Below are 20,958 nucleotides of genomic sequence, written 5' to 3' on the forward strand. Positions count from 1 at the left end.
ACTCTGACCCAGATAAGGATAAAGAAAATAAAAGAATCGATTCTGAGTCCATGTCAATAAAACATTTATTATTACTAACACCATCACCTACTATGTGATAGACACTTGTGTTATTATAAATGCTCACAACAAACCTAAAGAAAGTACTGTCTTCTTCATTTTCATAGGAGCAAACTGGGCTTGGGGGGTTTAAGTAACATGCCAACATCAGGCATCAGGTACACAAAGCTGGGTTAAAAACCAAGATCTGGCTCACTACAAAGTGCATGCTTCTTTACAATACTATGATACACATATGAAGACACGGAAAAGCTCCATAAATTTGTAGCTGGCAGAAAAAAAACAGCACATTTGATGAAAAATCGAGATTTTACAAGAATTTGATGGATTTGAATGGCAGGTCAGAATTCAAAATATAAATATACATAGTACGTATAAAGGTAAAGTCCCATATGCCAATTTTAAGAATCAAATGCCCAGGTACATATGTTGGAGGTGCAGTGGGGGTGAGGGTCAGGAGGAAACAGTCATTTATTTGAAATAGACCAAGAGGCATCAATGGATCACAAGCTCAGTATGAACCCACATTAAGCTATGGTTGTCAAATGAACTAAAAGTATGTTAAACTGCATTATCAGAGTCTTTTAAAGGGGAGTGGGAATCCAGTTTTACTCTGCACAACCCAGATCAGGAAAATCACAGCCAAAGTAGTGTTAAAGCCCTAGGGTAGTGGTAATCTTGTTATGAATGAAAAGATGAAAGGGTATGGTGAAACTTGGTCTGAAAGAGGATTGACTGGTGGGGGAGCGGGGGGGGGGGGGGGGGGGGGGGGGCAGGTCGGGGGTTAAAGTAGCTCCCTGCATATCTGAAGAACCATCTCAACAAAACCAGAGGGAGGACATTCTCTGTTGGCCCTGAGGAGTAAGGTTATAGGAAACAGGTCTGGCTACAGATGCAATGCTTACTTATAATTAGATGCCTTCTGAGCTATGAGCTCCCAATCTATCAGGGGAGATACTCAAGCGGCGGCTGTGTGACAACCTGGCCCAGATACTTTAGTATCTACCCAAAGGCATAAGAAACACCCCTTTGGTGTGGATTGATTTTCAGTCCAACCTCATACAGTGACCTTATTTTCTGAACCCCAAACCAAGACCTGAGATCGTAAAAAACACTTCCGTGTTGCTTTTGAGTTTGAAAGACCATCTAGCAAGCATAGTACTATTAGCCACAAAAATAAGGAGTTTCTGCAAGATGTCAATGATTGAAATAATGGGAAAATATTTGAAATTGGCACTTGCCTAAGAAAGTCAGGATGTAAAATCACTCTAGGACAGGCATTTTTGTCTCTTTGAGTACTCCTGGGTTTTTATTTTGTTTTGTTTTTGGTTTTTCGGTGTTGTTTTTTTTTTTTTTTTTTTTGAGTAGGGCTGTTTTAACCAAATAGGCAGAAACTCTTAGTTAAGAGTTCACTCTTTATTTTTCTAGCAGTTTTCTTGAACCATAGCCTCTTCCTCTGAAAGCTGAGTACCAAAATACAGCTACCTATTTTAGTTCATTCAGATTCAGAATATCAAGACGTCCTCAGAAAAGCTTCGGGGACCAGAGTAAAATTCCAGGCCCTCCTACAGAAACTATGCAACCCATCCCTCACAATGTCATGTCGACCTTTGTGGGGATACTGCAGTTTATGCAGCCTTTCAAGGTCCCAAACTATCCTAATTCCTCCAGCCTAGACCAGAGTGCCTCCCCATCAACTACCCATAGTGGGATTCTTGCAGCAAGAGGTGGGGGTGGGTGGGGGGACTACCTCCCTACCCCCAGCCTCTGCCACAGTTGGCCAAACGTGGACACTCCTTTATCCACAGGCACCAATCAGACTGATTGAGATATTGTAATTCCAGAGAGCATGCAGTGGGCTGGTATCAGCTGTTCCCTATTAGACACAATGTTCTTTTCAATAGACTACTTTGTTTCACACTGACAGTCATTTTTCACCCTGCATGGCAGAATTTCAAAGCCAAGAATCCTGTACTACACAGTAAACAAACAAAATTAGACCCAAAATTGCCTTTTTTGATTCCGATATATTAATCAACTCTTCAGGAAAGCGTCTAAACATTTTCAATTACCTAAAAAACAGGCTGGCAACATTTTCCAACTTCAAAAAAAAATCAGGCTTAGTTAAAGGTTTGTTTTCTATTCCACTGATACTCTATATTACATATTTGCAACTGTTTCTGTTTTAGGACAGATTGATTAATAGTATCGGTTCTAAAATCCCAGCATGTCCACAGGAAAGAAAAAAAAAAAGTATTTCCATCTGTGATCTTCATTAACCAAGGCAGATCTATCTATTTTTGGTGTGTTTACTTCTTGCTTCAGCTGCAGCCTTGGGTCGCTAAATATCTCTGAAACTATGGTCCCACGGCTGCTATCAAATGCTAATTGTGGGTCAGGTGGGTACTCTAGAGATAGAAGGCAAACAATGGATCAAAGGAGCCAACGGAAAAGAGAAATCTTGATACTCCAGAGACCCAGCCTGCCTCCTGTACTTAATTGACTGGGCAGGAAAACTATCATTTGAACTAACAGTGAAAGGTTGTTCAAAAACAAAATAAATATGAAGTAAGATATGGTCAAACGGGATGTATTTTTAAAAGCATACACGGAGCAATTATATGCTTAATAGATTAGACAATGACAGTAGCTAAAGTACTTAAATTATATCTATTGTTACCTTTTTTTAACCATTTTTTTAAGTTTATTTATTTATTTTGAGAGAGAGAGAAAGCACGTGAGCTGGGGAGGGGCAGAGAGAGGGAGAGACAGAATTCCAAGCAGTTTCCAAGCTGTCAGCCCCAAGCCCTGGGGCTGGAACTCATGAGCCCCCAGATCATGACCTGAGCCAAAATCAAGAGCCAGACACTTAACAGACTGAGCCACTCAGGTGTCCCTATCACTTTCTTTCAGAAGTGTAAATCAGGGCACCTGGGTGGCTCAGTCAGTTGAGCATCTGACTCTTTTTTTTTTTTTTTTTTTAAATACATGTTCATAGTGGATTTTTTTTTTCAACGTTTATTTATTTTTGGGACAGAGAGAGACAGAGCATGAACGGGGGAGGGGCAGAGAGAGAGGGAGACACAGAATCGGAAACAGGCTCCAGGCTCTGAGCCATTAGCCCAGAGCCTGACGCGGGGCTCGAACTCCCAGACCGCGAGATCGTGACCTGGCTGAAGTCGGACGCTTAACCGACTGCGCCACCCAGGCGCCCCGAGCATCTGACTCTTGATTTGGGTTCAGTTCATGTCCCAGAGGCGTGGGATCCAGCCGTGTCAGGCTCTGTGCTGAGCTGCTGAGTGTGGAGCCTGCTTAAGATTCTCCCTCCCTCTCTCTCTCTCTCTCTCTCTCTCTCTCTCTCCCTCCCACCCTCTCTGCCCTTCCCCTGTTTCACTCTCTCTCTCTAAAATAAGTAAGTTTAAACAGAAAAAAAAGTTGTTTTTTTTTTTGTTTTTTTTTTTTTTCAACGTTTATTTATTTTTGGGACAGAGAGAGACAGAGCATGAACGGGGGAGGGGCAGAGAGAGAGGGACACACAGAATCAGAAACAGGCTCCAGGCTCCGAGCCATCAGCCCAGAGCCCGACGCGGGGCTCGAACTCCCGGACCGCGAGATCGCGACCTGGCTGAAGTCGGACGCCTAACCGACTGCGCCACCCAGGCGCCCCAGAAAAAAAAGTTTTTAAGAAGTGGAAATCATAGGAAGAATGCTACCAAATCAACAGAAATGTATACACATCTTTCCCTAAATGTATTCCTTAAGAGCTTAAATACTGACTCTAATAATACTACTTAATAATGTATTGCATACTTTAAAATGCTAAAAAGAGTAAATCTTAAAAGCTCTCATAACAACAAAAACCCTGAAAACAAAACCAAAAACCTATAAGTATGTATGGTGATGGATGTTAACTAGTCTTATTGTGATGATTTTACAATATGTATAAACATCAAATCATTATGTTGTATGCCTAAAACTAATATATTGTTATATGTCTGTAATATACCCCTATAAAAATATCTTCATTAAAAAAGAAAGAAAAGAGCTTAAGACCACTTCTGCTGTTAATTGCTAAAGTTTTTTGTAACCTTGAAAGAACTATCTTATCTACTAGTTAAAACTGGCAAGTTACCAGGATTTACTGAATCCCTGCAATCTGCAGTGGGTGTCACATACAAGAATACAAAGAATTAGAATATAGAAAATATGTTCATGCAAAGGACTCACAATATATGGTAGAAACTGGACCAAAAAATGCTTGCAAAACATGTTAAGAATACCTTAAATGTCAAAACAAATGTGATCTATTATATAATTAGATAGGGCTGTGTGTGTTACATTAGAACTACACCTCCCTTATTAAAATGAAACAGAACTTAAAAGCTTTCAGCACTGACAGGGCGACTGGGTGGCTCAATCAGTGAAGCATCCTACTCTTGGTTTTGGCTCAGGTCACGATCGCACAGTTCACAGGATCGAGCCCTGCATCAGACTCTGTACTGCACTGGCAGCACAGAACCTGCTTGGGATTCTCTCTCTGTCTCTCTCTCCCACCACCGCCCCCCCCCCTTCATGCTCTCTGTCAAAATAAATAAACTTAAAAAAAAAATTTTTTTCAGCACTTGAAGGAGCTGTTCCCAAAGGACAGAGGGGCTGACGAAGTGACCACAGCTCTGCCCTATGATTTTTCTCACACACACACACACACACACACACACACACACACACACACACACAATTTTCTTGGTACTCCTTAATACAAATGAAACATACAACAATTTTCAAAAAGACTTCATTATTTCACTTTTTATTAGATACATAAAAGCAGGGTGCCTGGGTGGCTCAGTTGGTTAAGCATCCACCTACTGATACCAGCTCAAGTCATGATCTCACGGTTATGAGATCGAGCCCCAGGTCAGCTCAGCACTGACAGCACAGAGCCTGCTTGGGATTCTCTCTCTCCCTCTCTCTCTGTTCCTACACCACTCACACTCACTCTCTCTCAAAATAAATAAACTTTAAAAAAAAAAGATACATAAAAGCAATCAAGCTTATAGAGTCTGGCACAATAGCTCTACAACCATTGTGGCTTCACTAATATTCACATTCTTACTCCCCAAAAGAGCTAGTGATTCAACATTAATCTGAGGGCTGCGGGCCTTATGAAGGCCATTAAAGACAGAATTTGTAGGTCTTGTCCTAGGATTCTCCAAAATTAGGGATGTCTCTCATCTCCAACATAAAACTGTACTTTAATTCTTTATATTGTGATGGGGAGGAAATTTCAGGATGCCAGGAGATAGAGACTCATAAAAGGATATCATGCACTTTTTATTTTCTATAAAATCTAATGCCAAAAATACCTCAATATTAATCATACCACTTCCAGCATTCTGACTAAAGGTGAGATTTTTTTTTTTTTTTCTTTTATCATCCCAAGCTTGCACTGTTCAATTAGGCAGTGGAGAGTGGAAAGGAGTTTCACCCCTACTGGTGAGTTTCTGTAGGAATGAGTTGGAGGAAGCAAGCAGCAAACAGAATCCTAAAAAAGGTTTTACTTGTTTATGGGCAGAAATCAGAAACACATAGCAACATCCTGTTACATCTTTGTTCTGTCTTATATGGAACAGGAAAGAACAGATTCCTTGCCATTCTCTCTCTACAGATGTATCAACTAAAAAGTGCTGGCAGGCAGGTGTTGTAAATTAATAGGCATTACACAAGTATTTTTAAAGCTTTCTGTAGATATTTCTTATTTTCCTCCTCAATGTAGATGTAGCCTGTCTACCAGAAAAGAAAATAGGTCTTAGTTCTTTGATTAAAAACAGTGATCACAGTCTATTACTTTATTTATTACCAAGAGATGAAGAGATCACTACATAAGATGTCAAGGGCTAAGGACTCACCTGGGGACTTTCCTAAGGGTCTCTCTGAACAGGCCATCTGTTCAGTTCATTCACAGTTTGCTTTGCCTAGACAGAAATCCCTGACTGCCTAGTGTCACCCTTAACTGAGCCCCCATCCTCTACATTCATGGTTTGGTCCCTAACAGGTCTGATGACAAATCTGATGAAACCACAACATTCAAAGAATTATGCTCACAGTAAAGGGAGATACTATTATGTCAGCAACTGTACCTGGTAAGGCCAGGGATGGTAGCAACTTATTCGGGAGTGAAATTAATTGAAAATGATTTTCTAATGGTGGTAAGACCTCCCTATAGGCTTAATCATTATCCAACTGCATTCATTTTATAAGGCACCTATAAACTGTAACCCTGGTGATTTACATGAATTAACATCTATGTTTAATAATCACCTAGCAGAAAAATTAAATATAACTGAAATATACATCAAATTAATTTTTCGTTTCATTTATCACAACATGAATCCCAATTCACGTATGTTCAGTCTTCTAAATTTCAGCTGCTATTGCACGATTCTGTGCTCAACACTTTAAAAAAAGGAGGGAAGTTCATCTTTAAGACATCTAAATTTGGGGCGCCTGGGTGGCGCAGTTGGTTAAGCGTCCGACTTCAGCCAGGTCACGATCTCGCGCTCCGTGAGTTCGAGCCCCGCGTCGGGCTCTGGGCTGATGGCTCAGAGCCTGGAGCCTGTTTCCGATTCTGTGTCTCCCTCTCTCTCTGCCCCTCCCCCGTTCATGCTCTGTCTCTCTCTGTCCCAAAAAATAAATACAAAAAAAAAAAAAAAAACGTTGAAAAAAAAAAAGACATCTAAATTTAGCATTTTTGTTAGGAAAACAGTATGTCAGCCCAAAGGAGATGGCTGTGTGAAGGTCACAAAAGGTCGACAGCATTGCTTGCTCTGACTGAGCTGATCCTCCATTCATGTTGGCCCCCTTCAGGGCACTGTGCTCCAGTGTACTGTGCCCTTCAATGTACTAAGGGTAACCAAAGAACTTAAAAGAGAAAAAGAAGGGTGCCTGGGCAGCTCAGTGAGTTAAGTGTCTGACTCCTGATTTCAGCTCAAGTCATGATACCACTGTTTGTGAGTGAGATCAAGCCCCACATCAGACTCTGTGCTGACAACGCAGTGCCTGTTTAGGATTCTCTCTCCCTCTCCCTCTGCCCCTTCCCTTCTTTTGTGCATGTGTGCACTCTTACTCTTGCTCTCACTCACTCACTCTCTCTCTCAAAATAAGTAATTTTAAAAAGAGGAAAAAGATGGGGCACCTGGGTGGCGCAGTCGGTTAAGCGTCCGACTTCAGCCAGGTCACAATCTCGCGGTCCGTGAGTTCGAGCCCCGCGTCAGGCTCTGGGCTGATCGCTCAGAGCCTGGAGCCTGTTTCCGATTCTGTGTCTCCCTCTCTCTCTGCCCCTCCCCCGTTCATGCTCTGTCTCTCTCTGTCCCAAAAATAAATAAAAACGTTGGGAAAAAAAAAATTAAAAAAAAAAAAAAAGAGGAAAAAGAAACTGCAACAAAAATGGAACCCTGTGAGATTAATAATCGTATCATTTACTATTTATACAATTGTACCTAAAACATTAACTCAAGGTATAAAGAAATGTTGTTGGTTAATAGAAGTTTAAATACTTACACTTCTAAAGAGACTGGACATTGGCGAGTGAAACCATGGGACAAGGCCCATGCTATGCCTGGTCATACTGAGCAATTTCCAGACGTCAGCTCATTTTGGCAACTACAATCAAAAAAATATAAAGAGACCAGAATTATAATTACATGATTTTACATTGTATCAGTTAGCATGTTTCTGTTGAAAAAAGGGGCGCCTGGGTGGCTCAGTCGGTTAAGCGGCCAACTTCGCTCAGGTCATGATCTCACGGTCCGTGAGTTCGAGCCCCGCGTCGGGCTCTGCGCTGACAGCTCAGAGCCTGGAGCCTGTTTCAGATTCTGTGTCTCCCTCTCTCTGACCCTCCCCCGTTCATGCTCTGTCTCTCTCTGTCTCAAAAATAAATAAACATTAAAAAAAAAAATTAAAAAAAAAAAAAAAGAAAAAAGAAAGCTGAGTAAAATTGGCTTAAATAATGTCTTTTGTTATATTAGAAAATAAGAGGTCTAGAGGTAGAGCAGCTTCAGGGAGCGTTCACTTGGTAATTCATAGACATCAAGAAGGACCCAGGTCCTTTCCATCTGTCCACTCTGTCAATTATAAGCATGTCGGCTTGTCCCCTGAGGCTGGTCCTCCTCAGGGTACGAAGATGGTTTCTGCGATTCCAGGCAGTATATAAACATGACAATAATCAGAGACAGAAGTGTCTCCTTATACACATAAATTTTACATGAAGCACTGTCCTCCTCAAAGACTATCTCCAGTTCTCACTGGCCAAAATTGTCTAGATCAATCACTGGAAGGGTAATAATTAGAATTGGAATATCTGGTTTGGACTGTTCAAGATTCACTTCCCCCTGAAGGCTGAGGGAAACCCCAAATTCCCCTAAAGCTCATGGCCACCCAATATTTGAGAAAAAATAGGGTTCTACTAGGAAGAAAAAGGCTAGTGAGAATGACAGGGAAGTAGAGAGCCTCAAGTGACTACCTAACAAGACTAGCAATAGGGCTGAACTCACGGCACACATCTTAATGTATACAGCTGGCACTAACAGTGTAACTGGTAGACAGTATCATGCATAGAAGATTGGCCACTGTTGCTATAACAGTAGGTCTTCACAGAGAGCTGCAAATCTCTTTAAAAGGCACTAAGTGATTATAATCAAAGAACAAATCATTGCTAAATCCATATCTTCTACATGAACCCAGAATAGATATTTCCTCTTTTATTGAAAAAATCAAGGGTTCCCCTTACTGGAAATTTCAGTTCCAATGAGTTTCCAGTAAGTTTCACATTCCAGATATGCATTTGTGATACATTTGTATTGGTTAGTTGGGCTCAATTTATCTAACGAGCCACTAAAGTGGTCAATTGTTTATGCAAATTAGGAATCAGAGCTGTATTAAAAACTAATTTATTACATAATGGCTACCTGAATATACTCAGACATACATCATTTAATTTTTCATTTCATTCCAAATTCTTCATTTATTACATGTCCATCTCTCAAATGGGAAAAAAAATGGTTAAGATGGTATTCGTTAAGTATGTGTTCTGTTCTGAAATATTTAATCAACTCTAATGAGAAATAACTCTATTAAAATATTTTACTCTAAGGGATATCAGGAGAAACAATGTGGTGCAACTATAAAGCAATCAACTGAGAGGTAGGAAACATGAGCTCTAATTTTAATACCATTTATTCACTACTCACTATGTACCAGGCACTGTGCCAAGTGTTTAAATCATATTCATTTATTTAATCCTCATAATAGCCCTGAAAACTATGTATTATGATCATCCCATTCTCAAATGTGGAAATGGAGGCACAGAGAGGTGATGTAAGTTGCACAAGGTCATAGAGTTCATAAGTGGCAGAAGCAGGATTCAAACCCAGACCCTGGGACATCAGAGCCAAGGCACTTGACCATAGTACAATACAACCTCTCTAGTCCTGCAATTGCCAGTAATTTCTTGACCTTGTTAGAGCCAGTTTCCTAATGAATTAGAGAGTTGGGCAGAGATCTTCAAGAAAATTTCCAACCCTAACACTTAAAGTGTCAAGAAAGTTGTGACCTTACAGACATTCTTCTCTGCCAAATAATTTATATTAAAGTTACATTTATCATATACAACCAAAAACACATGTCTGGACACTTTCTACTAACATCAAGTGCAAGATGATCCAGAGGAAGAAAAAACTAAAAAGCCAACAATGGTATATAAGTCACAGGAAAATACAACTCCTTGGAGGAACAAGGTTGCAGTTTATCAGACCAAACTTCATGAACTGCCCCAGACACTGGTGAGAGACCTAATTTAGAAAGCAGGCTAAAGAGTGGGGTTTCCTACCATATGGCTTCTAAATTAACCAAAAATCTGCCAAAGTATGCTACAATATTTTTGGACATTAGGCAGTGGAAAAATCTTTCCCCCTTAGAGCAAAAAGTCTCTCCTCTGTCAGAGCCTCCTACAAGAGTTAGAACTGAATTATTTTAAACCATCTCACCAAACATAATTACTAGTACTTATGAGATTCCTCAAATATCCTCTTTGGGGAACCCAGACACAGAGACACAGAGTATAGCTACACATTGCAGAAGAATCAATATTAAATTTATTTCTCAAAACCCTGTGAACTATCCACTAAAGTGACCTGTAATTCAGCTTGTCTGGAAGGCAGAATTTTTAGGTTTTTGTTTTTTGAGAAAGACAGAGATAACATGAGCAAGAGAGGGGAAGAGAGAGAGGCAGAGAGAGAGAGAGAGAGAGAGAGAGAGAGAGAGAGAGTGAGAATCCCAAACCCAGGCAAAATTTTAAATCTAAGTGATCAAAATCTAGAATCATTTTATTTTTTTTAATGTTTATTTATTTATTTTGAGAGAGAGAGAAAGAGAGAATCCCAAGCAGGCTCCACGCTGTCAGCGTAGAGCCTGAAGTGGGGCTTGATCCCATGAACCGTGAGATCATGACCTGAGCCGAAACCAAGAGTCAGACGTTTAACCAACTGAGCCACCTGAGTGCCCCTGTAATCTTATTTTTATAATACAAGCAGGATTGGACAGTATCTTCCTGCTGTCAGTGAAGTAGTTCCTACTTGCTATACTTTTTCACTGTGTGTAAAGAGAGACATCAAGTGGTCTAAGTTCTGGAAGACTCTGTCTTGTGAGGAGCATTTTCTCAACCTAGACTCTGGAGTTCCTATGACCCTTGATGGGATGGCTACAGGAAAGGAGTTCAAAGGGTAGAAAATCTCAAACTACTCACCTTAAATAATCACTTGAATAATTTTAGCAAAATTTTGTAAGGATCAAATGTATTTGGGTTAAAGACAGTTTTCTTTTGGGCACACAGTAAGTTTGCTAAGTATGCAGGAACTAATCTATAACAACTTTTTTAAAAAGATAATTACAGCTTGTTTACATTTATGATTTGGAATGTACTACAAATAAAAGTGCTGGGCATTTCTATTCTCATACACTTGTAATCTCTTTGTCTTATGTTTATAGAATAGATAAATTAAGAAGAGCTTTATGACATTTTCCACCAAGAAAGAAAGGTTAGGCAGCTGGAGAACTGCACAGAAAGGCACTAATGACAAGAACCATCTGCCTGTCTTTTAAATGTTTCTTAAACCAGAAAAGCATGAAGTTCTTTTTGTGTTGTTTCTCCCTGTAGTCCTTCAGGGCCAGATTCTATGGACACGGCAGAAAATGAGAGGTATTACTCTTCTACCTTGCCTGAGCATTGAGTTTATAGTAAAATAGAGCAGTTAAAGCTAATATGGAACTTTAAAAAAAGAGTCAAACCAGAACGAAGTGAAATAATAAAATTCATTCTGTGAAGTGAGAACTTGAAAACCAAGGGAAGTGGAATGTTTCATGGAAGTAATGAAAGCATGGGCAGGGGAGCCCCAGGATCTAGGTTCCTAAGCCTGGTCAGCCTCTTCTAAACTTCTGGCAGGTTAGTTAACTGCTCTAGATTGTGCGTCTTCATCTGTGAAATGGGAATACTCACCTCAAAGAGTTATGGTGAGAAATAAGTAATCAGATTGGAAGGACCTGTGAAAGTGCCTGGTAACTGCTACTCTTATTAACCCAGGAGTAAGATTATTCAACTTGAGAGACAGTATCTGGACAGGACATACCTGAAACTGTCTCTCATGTTAATTTGTTTAAGTTTTTCCTTTCATAAGTTATTTTTTCAAAATTTAGTTCCAAAACTAATACACATTTTTTAACAATAAAAACCACTTGAGAATAGGTTAAAAGTGAGAGCCCTTTTCTCATCCCCAATACCAACTCTGATTATTCTTACTTTAAAAAGTAACAACAGGGGCATCTGGGTGGCTCAGTTGGTTAAGCATCCGACATCAGCACAGGTCATGATCTCACAGTTTGTGAGTTTGACTCCCGTGTCAGGCTCTGTACTGACAGTTCAGAGCCTGGAGCCCGCTTTGGATTCTGGGTCTCCCTCTCTCTCTGTCCATCCCCTGCTTGCTTGCTTGCTCTCTCTCTCTCAAAAATAAACACAAAAAAATGTTTTTTAAATAAAAAAAGGTAACAACAGTTCTTGGCTTGAAGTGTGTTTCTAATTTTTGCTTAAACAAAAATAGATATAATTTTTAAAATAGAAATTGAACCATGTTATAAAAATTATTCTATTACTTGCTCTTTCACTTCCCAACATATCCTGGATATCTGTCAGGATATGTTAATATGTTTAGACTTACTGTTGACATAAAATTTAATATTAAATTTTAAAAAACAAATAATACAAACAAAAAAAGAATATAAAGTGTTCTTTCATCATTAACTTTTAAGAGTGATGACAGTATTGTGATTATGCTGTGTGGTTTTTTCTTTTTGAAATCCTTACCACTTAGAGATACCTACTGAAATTTTTACAGATAAATTATAGGATGCCTAGAATTCACTTCAAAATAATTGGAAGAGGGGTGGAAACACGGAAATTAGGGGGACATAAGTAAAACGAGATTGGCCATGAGTTGACAATAAAGCTGATTGGCGAGTACATGAATGTTAGTCTAGTCTCTGTACCTTTGAATATTTTTGAAGTTTTCCATAATAAAAAACTTTAAAACATTTTCTATCCTTAAAATTTATTAAGTGCCAAACTATATATTCAATTCACAGCAATTAATTTCTGATTAATTTAATCAGCAAAACTAATCACTCCTAATACCTATCCCCTAAGCAGCACAAACAGAAAGTAACTCAGCTTCCTTGTAGTTGAATGTTACTATAAAAATCCAAATACAATAACCAGCCCAGAGAAGCAATGTTCACTAATGTTATGGGAGGTATTTATCAACAAGTATAAATTATAAAATATTATAATTATTGCTTTTTAGAGTTAATAAGGAAGTGTTCTCCTTTTTCTGTTATATTGGAATTATTGCGACTGAATGAAAACAGGAAAACAGTCCTCTAAGACTCTATGTAGAATCAAGAAATCAAGAAGATAATGTATGCTCTGTTCACCCAGACACAAGGATACATACAAGCACTGCTGAAGCCAAGAGAAAGTCTTTATTTTGCTGGAGGAGCATAATAATTTTTTGAGTTTTTAGTTTGTGTTTACTCTAGGCACACTACAACATTTCCAAGAAGGCAACCAAGCCCTTAATATCTAACAGGGCACAGAGCAGAAGTTGCATGGATTCTACAGCTCTTCCAGACTTTTGTCAAAGCTGACACTGACTAAAGAGGTATATCTATGTGGCCTGGAGGCAGATGGGATAGCCAAAGTAACTTCTAGGGCAGAAAAAGGAAAGAGGAAATGTTTTCTCAATATTGGAAAGAGGTCATGGTTCCAAAGGCCCAGTGAGACCCAGAACCTAGAAAGGCAAGGAAGTCTATGTGGTGCACCCAGAGAGGTTGACACTTGGCCCCCAGTCCTTTCAAAGATTTTTGAGCACCAAGCATGGACTAGAAACAGTGAAGAAGAATCTAAAAGGACCAAGCTGGGGGTGCCTGGGTGGCTGAGTCAGTTGACCATTTGAGTCTTGATTTCAGCTCAGGTCATGATATCACTGTTCATGGAATTGAGTCCCACATTGGGCTCTGAGCTGACAACGTGGAGCCTGCTTCAGATTCATTCTTTCTAAATACATATATACATACATTCATACAAGCACCAAGCTGGCTGAACAATGGCCACCTCCATAGTGTCCAGTGAGACCTAATGATCAGTAACCAGAGAGATTTTTAACTATGCTTCGCAGCAGCATTTAAGACCCTGAACATTTGCACATTTGGAACAGGACAGCACTAATAAATTTAGTTCATTCCTGCCAGCCCAGAAGTATGAGATCTTACATTTGGGTTTAAACGAACTTAAATAGAGACATGCAATTTATTTTATATAGATTTTAGTTTGTGTTTGCTAATTCATACAAAATACGCCATTTAAAAAGCAACCATGCCAATAAAAGTGGCTATAAAAGCAGCCTGCATTTGTGCTGTAAGAATAACCATCTTTCACATCTGCACAGTTTTGTGCATTTGGTAAGGTGTTTTCACATATGTTATCTCATTTGATCCTCACAGAGTTAAGAGGGTTTGGTGGCTCTAGAGCTGTTGCAAATAGATGTGCAAGAGCAAAATGGCTTAATGGAAAAGAGGATTTTCTTCCAGACATCTGGTCACTAGGAATATCCTTTGCTTTGCTGTGTTCTCTCGCTCTCTGTCTCACACATTCTTGTTCGAAACAAGAGGAAATTTTTATTCAACACGTCATTTAAAAACATCTGTGCAAAGTTATCATTTGTAAGGTGAAATGCACATCACCCAATGACAAGGATGAACTCACTTCTTAAGGGGTTCCAATTCAGGCTGCCACCCAATGGTGGTAGTAGGTCATGGCCAAATCTTCTCCAGAAACTGAGAAAAACAATGAAACAAAGAAACAGCTGCAAGCATATCTGACAAAGAAAAGAGATTATAACACTTTGCAATGCCTTCTTACTATCAAAACCACATCTCTTTCTTAAAACAATTCAAAAGATACAAAGTTTTTTTAAAAGGTTTTTTGTTGTTTTGTTTTTATTGCCAACTTTTAAAGCCAAAGGATGTAACCGAAGTTGCCTCTGAGCAATGGGAGTTGGGGGAGTAAAGTAGCTATGGCTTTTTTTTTTTCTTTTTTCAAAATTTTTATTTATTTTTGAGAGACAGAGACAGAATATGAGCAGGGGAGGGGCAGAGAGCAAGGGAAATACAGAATCTGAAGCAGACTCCAGGCTGTGAGCTGTCAGCACAGAGCCCAATGTGGGGCTTGAACCCATGAACCATGAGAACATGACCTGAGCTGAAGTCGGACACTTAATCGACTGAGCCACCAAGGTGCCCTGTGACTTTTTCTTAATACATTTCTGTATTTCTGTATTGGCTACAGTGAAATATATTACTTTTTTAATACATTGTAATTTGGAAAACTAATGGAGTTTTTTTAATCAAAGGAATCTAATATCTAATTCTTTTCCTTTTTATCACAAACATCATTGATAGTTCTCGTCTTTTATACTTTAAAAGGATTCAAAAACAGAACTTCATTTCTTTCCTTTAATTGTTCACTTTTGAAACAAAACCCCCTGCCCTGCCTTGTTCATGTCCTCTAGGCCAGGAATTTCCAACTGTGACAAGAACACCAGAGAAAGACTCATAAGCAGCATCAGAATTAAGGATTCACTCTCCATCAACCAATGCCATCTAGGTGAGGGTACAGTGCTGAATGCGCCTGCCATCGATTTTTCAGGCATACTCAGAGCAAACAGGTAATAATCTAGGAAAGTAGGTACTTGTTTTCTAATTTTAAAGTTGTGACAGGAAATATTCCTCCAAAAGGCAAAACGCATTATAATGTATGAAAAATTTACAAATAATAACAGAAAGGCTACAAACATTAACTATCCTTGTAAGAAAAATAATGGGCTTTTTATTTTTGTAAAATAAAAAAGGACTCATATTCTTAAGAGTGGTAGGGGATATAAAACAGTGAGAGCCAATGATTTGGTTTGGTTCAAATTCCCAACAGCCTCCTTTTCAACTACAGACTTGGACTTCTGTAACCAGAGCTCTCTTTTTTATGAGGAAGAAGAACCTGCCATGGGTAAAAAAGAAGACTATGTAGTGTCTCCAGCCCTCTGCTTTAAGACCTTTCCTTTGTTCCTCCTTATTATTAGTCAACGCACAATTTCCCCTTGGGGAAAAATAAATGTCCATCTTAGCTGTGGCTTGACTTCCACAATCATAGCATGTTCCCCTAACATTTTATTTCCACATTCTTTTTCCTTCTGAGAACTTCTGTCCTTTACAAAAGTCTTCCAAGTTTGGACATACTGGTTTCATTTGTATAAATTGGTCATATTTTTTTAATTTTTTCCTCTTCATAATCCCCATGGCAACTGGCTCCTTTGGAAACTTCCACAGAAAGTCCAAAGATATCGTATCTTTTAACTGAATAGAATATTTTGAATAGAATTAGTACAGGAAAATAAGCTGGTTTCATTACCACATCCTTGGCCTTTCAATTATTTTTTTGTTTTGCAAAATGAAAAAAAAATTTTTTTTAATGTCAATTCAGCTAGATATAATTGGTTAGGTATTCTGGGGCTTACACATTAAAGAATGTGAATATTTTTTAAAAATGCTGTCTCGCCTATTTTAAAGAGCAGTTTTTCACTTATTCATTCAATAAGTATTCATTAAGTATATTAACTGCTTGAAGCTGTGAAAGATTCAGGTAACTATAAAACTCAGAACGGTCCCCCAGCACCTGCAATCATGTTAGGTAACAATAACTGAAACTATAAAACGGCCCTATCAGCATTTGGAAAGAAAAAGGAAATCATCATTTTCAGTTGATGTAAGAGGAGGGCAAAATCTGAATTGGGTTCAGAGATGGGCAAGATTTGAAAAGTTGAAAGGCATTCCGGGCATCATTCCAGAAATAAAAGGCAGTATGAATATTTACACGTTGGGTAAATGTGGAAGGTGTATAGGCACACTGTCTAGATCTGTTTGGCTAGAAGACACTAAATTGAGGTATACAAGACAAGGCTAAAATGCTAGGAGACAAGGCTAGAAGGCTAGAAGACAAGGCTAGACAAGGCTAGAAGACAGAGGAAGCCTCGACCACCAGCCTTTACTAAAATAATAGGATTAACTACTTAAAGTAAGAAATTAATATAGAAGAAATTAGTAATAATCTTGAGAATATTTGAGATGACTTAAGGATCAGGCTTTCTCCCTGCCTTGTTTTGTTTTTACTTCCATTTCCCTACTCCACTTTCAGCAAGAGTGATCTCAAGAATGACATAACTCTACTGTACAATTTTGAAGCGTCATTCTCCTGCTTAAGACACTAGCTTCATAGCATCTTTCAAAACTCTACCCAATTAACATATGATCTTTAGACATCTGGCCCTTGCCTCTCCAGACTTGTCACTTACACAATAAGCATCATTCAAACCCCTTTCCACCTGACTGAAACACTCCTTCACTCCTGGCCCTTTTCCTTGTTTGTCTGGCATATTCTTAACCCGCTCTGAGGTCTCAGCTTAGATGTCACTTCCACAAGAAAGGCTCTCCAAGGTTCTCAAATCCAGATTCGTTTCCCTGCCATAACCCATCTTTCTCAGTATTAAGGACCTGTATCTTGTCTGTGGCATGTCCTCAGGGGAAGAGTCGTTTCCCTAGAACCAACCAAAGGGCCAGGAGCAAAGCAGATGCTCAAAAATATTTGTTAAAGAGTGAAAAAGACAGGAGGTAGAAAAAATATGAGTCTATGGCTATCACACAATCATAAAGTAGTAAGATTTAGCCAGTAAGTCCAGGGATAGGTTCGTAACAATGGAAAAGAAAGGATGACTAGGGCACGATAAAAAGAAAGCTAAATGCAAAGTTCACAAACCTGAATTCTGAGTTGATGCAATTTGGTATACACAGGAGATTCGTCTAACTCAGCAGTTTCCAAAACCTGCCTGATCATTAGAACCATCCAGGAATAAGGAATGATTTTTGGTTTTGAAATGTTTTAATTTTCCCTGATCATTCTATAACCACATCTGAACAATGTTTAGGAACTACTTACCTGGATGTCTTATAAGGTAACTTTAAGCAGTAAATTCTAATTTAACCAAGATAACCACAAATAAGTAATTGATAGAGGACTTGGCAAGCAACTAAATGTAAGAACAGAAAGGATGTATTATACTAATGAGATTTTTTTGGCCCATTGACCTAGTCACAATTTGCATATAAAAGGCAGCCAATAAACACTTGATTATTAAACAGGTGAGCAGTAAGAAGGAGCACTTGAGGAAGGGTAGATTTGATGCTGGATGTGAGTTTCCCAACTGAATTCTTTGTCCTTCAGGGCTACATCAATAGAACCCTCTTCCTTCCTGCCTCAAACAGGTATTTGTCCTTAACACTGCTGTTTTGGCTGTTACAAACATTATCTCTTCGGGTTACAGCACCCAAATTTTCTTTAAAGAATTACCCTCCTCCATTCTGTATAGTCCTGCAAGGACTATAAACCAGGCCTTGACGCTCTCCTAGACTTTGACATCTTGAATCCCCTGACAGCAGAGAAATCTGTTGGTGTCTGTCATTCTTGCGGGGGCACTAAGTTAATTCCTGCTTCTGAGATCCTTGGGCTGCCCTGGTTTCTGACCTTTTAACTTGGCCTTGTTCTCAGGCTGTTATTACTTCTAGGGACCACCCAGTATCATTCTACTAAATTCCCATTTTATTTAATAAGCCATTATCAATTTTTGGTACATGCAAAACAAACAAAAAAACAAAAATAGAGAAACAGAGCAGGAGAAATGTGAGCCACGTAATTTTACATTTTATTACAGCCTCATTAAAAAAAGAAACAAATGAGGGGCGCCCGGGTGGTGCAGTCAGTTAAGCGTCCGACTTCAGCCAGGTCACGATCTTGCGGTCCGTGAGTTCGAGCCCCGCGTCAGGCTCTGGGCTGATGGCTCAGAGCCTGGAGCCTGTTTCCGATTCTGTGTCTCCCTCTCTCTCTGCCCCTCCCCCGTTCATGCTCTGTCTCTCTCTGTCCCAAAAATAAATAAACGTTGAAAAAAAAAATTAAAAAAAAAAACAAATGAAATTAAGTTTAATTCTAGATTTTATTTAAACCAAATACATCCAAACTATTATTTCAACATGTCATCAATCTGAAAAACAACATTAAGATATTTTGCATTTTGTCTTGTTGTTCCAAGTCTTCGAAATACAACATGTATTTTACATGTATAGCTCACCTAAACTTGGGACACTAAATTTTCCAAGGTTAAAGTGAAATGCAGTCCTTCCAAAACAATAACATGTGTATAATGAGAAAATATTTTACACTGTTAGTTTTCAAATTTAATTAAAATTAAATATTCAGTTCCTCGGTCACAACAGCCACATTTCAAGTGCTCAGTAGCTATATAAGTAGGCTTACTACATTGGGCTGTACAGCCTTAGATAATATCTGCTACATACAAGAGCAAAGACACTCAAGGGACGTTTTCTTGATGGATCCAGTAATCGGAAGAAATGAGAAGTTTTCACACTTCAAACAAATTCCATGATGCAAGGATTCAGAATTGTGTGAAGACCTATAGAAATCTCTTCCCCAAAATGACATTTCCTTGGGTTTGTAACTAAAACAGGTTAACACATACTGAATGTGAGACTTATTCTCTGTATTCCAGAACTTAGGAACATAGAGCGATCCAGGAGTTATCTTCCCAGTCAGGTGGTTTAATTCAAAGTTAAAATTACACTATTACTCTTAAAGCATTTCTCATTACATTTTGATGGGTGGGAAGAGACTTTGGGGACTAGTTTAATTATATGTATTTTCACTGTCAAATAAAAATGTAGAAATTTGAGCGTCAGGTTGAAGAATCTGACCTTTATCTCTCAGACAATAACAGTTACTATAAAATTTGGAGCAGGAGAGCGACATGAAGAAGACAATGTTTTATGAAAATGAATCAGAATCCGGTGTGCAACAGAAGTCCATAGGGAAGGTGTGGAGCTCCTAGCACCCTTAGCTGATGTATATATGCTCTTATTTCTGCCAGGAACTGTTTTCCTCTTAAGCTGTCAAGACATGTGCTCATTCTTCAAGATCTAGTTCAGAGTCAGCATTGTTTCCTGGATGCAGACAGGAGACTGGGTCACTTCTTCACCTCTGCTCCCAAGAACTTTCAAAATTCTGAACAGAAGTCAAAATCAGAGATAAAAAATACAATAGTGGTTACAGGAGAGGAGGGAATGGAGAGTGTTTAATGGGTACAGAATTTCAATTCTGCGAGACGAAATGTTATAAGGTGGAAGAGAGACAGTAAAGTATACCCCCCAAACCGAGAAGGCACTTTGAGACTGGAAAACAAAGCAGGCCACTTCATACAGTTCACAGAGTTTTATTCAAGGTAACTTACTGACAAGGTGGAATCGGGCAGAAGATGACCCACAGCAGCTGCACAGTTATTCTCTGCAAAATCCAGACCTTAGTCTACTGAATTTATAAAGGGAAGGGACATGCAGAAGAGCAATGTACTGAGATGAAAGGGTTCAAATGCACCTCAAACAGCTTGCACACAGCTGACAGATAATCCTTAAGAGGATCTGTTGGCACCACCTGTATCAAGAAGAGAAAGAGGGGCGCCTGGGTGGCTCAGTCGGTTAAGCGTCTGACTCATGATTTCGGCTCAGGTCATGATCTCACAGGTGGTGAGTGTGAGCTCTGCACTCCTAGCATGGAGCCTGCTTGGGATTCTCTCTGCCTCTCCCCGCACACACATATGCTCGCTCTCTCTCAAAATAAATAAATAAACATTTTTTGAAAAGTGGGGCGGAGAGGTTATGTTATCTCTAAGAGATTCATGGGAGGCCGAAACAAGCCTCTCCCAAGCATCCCAGCCTTGGTGGGCATTTCTAAGGTACGTATGTTCATCTCCAAGGGGCCTGGAATACGTAACCCCAAGATAGGCCACTAAGGAAACATGAACGAGATGGGAGTCAGTATTGTCGGCAGGCCCACAAATGTGTTCCATGGATGTGTGGGAGTGATGGTAGCACAAAACTAAGATGGACTGGAAGGCTTTCCCCCGGGCCAGCTCCTCCTCTTGCAGATCTCAACTTTAACATCACACCTTTAAGAGTCTCTGCTTTACCAGGCCAGAAAGGCTTAGGTGCCTTTGTCATACTCTCATGAACCCCGTATTTTTCTTACAGGGTTCTTATCACAATTGTTATCTGTCATGAATTATGTGGCCTATGAGTCTGCTCCAGCTACTACAACGAAGTAGTACAGACTGGGTGGCTTAAACAAAA

Source organism: Prionailurus viverrinus, chromosome E2 (genome assembly GCF_022837055.1).
Source record: "Prionailurus viverrinus isolate Anna chromosome E2, UM_Priviv_1.0, whole genome shotgun sequence".
Taxonomy (NCBI): domain Eukaryota; kingdom Metazoa; phylum Chordata; class Mammalia; order Carnivora; family Felidae; genus Prionailurus; species Prionailurus viverrinus.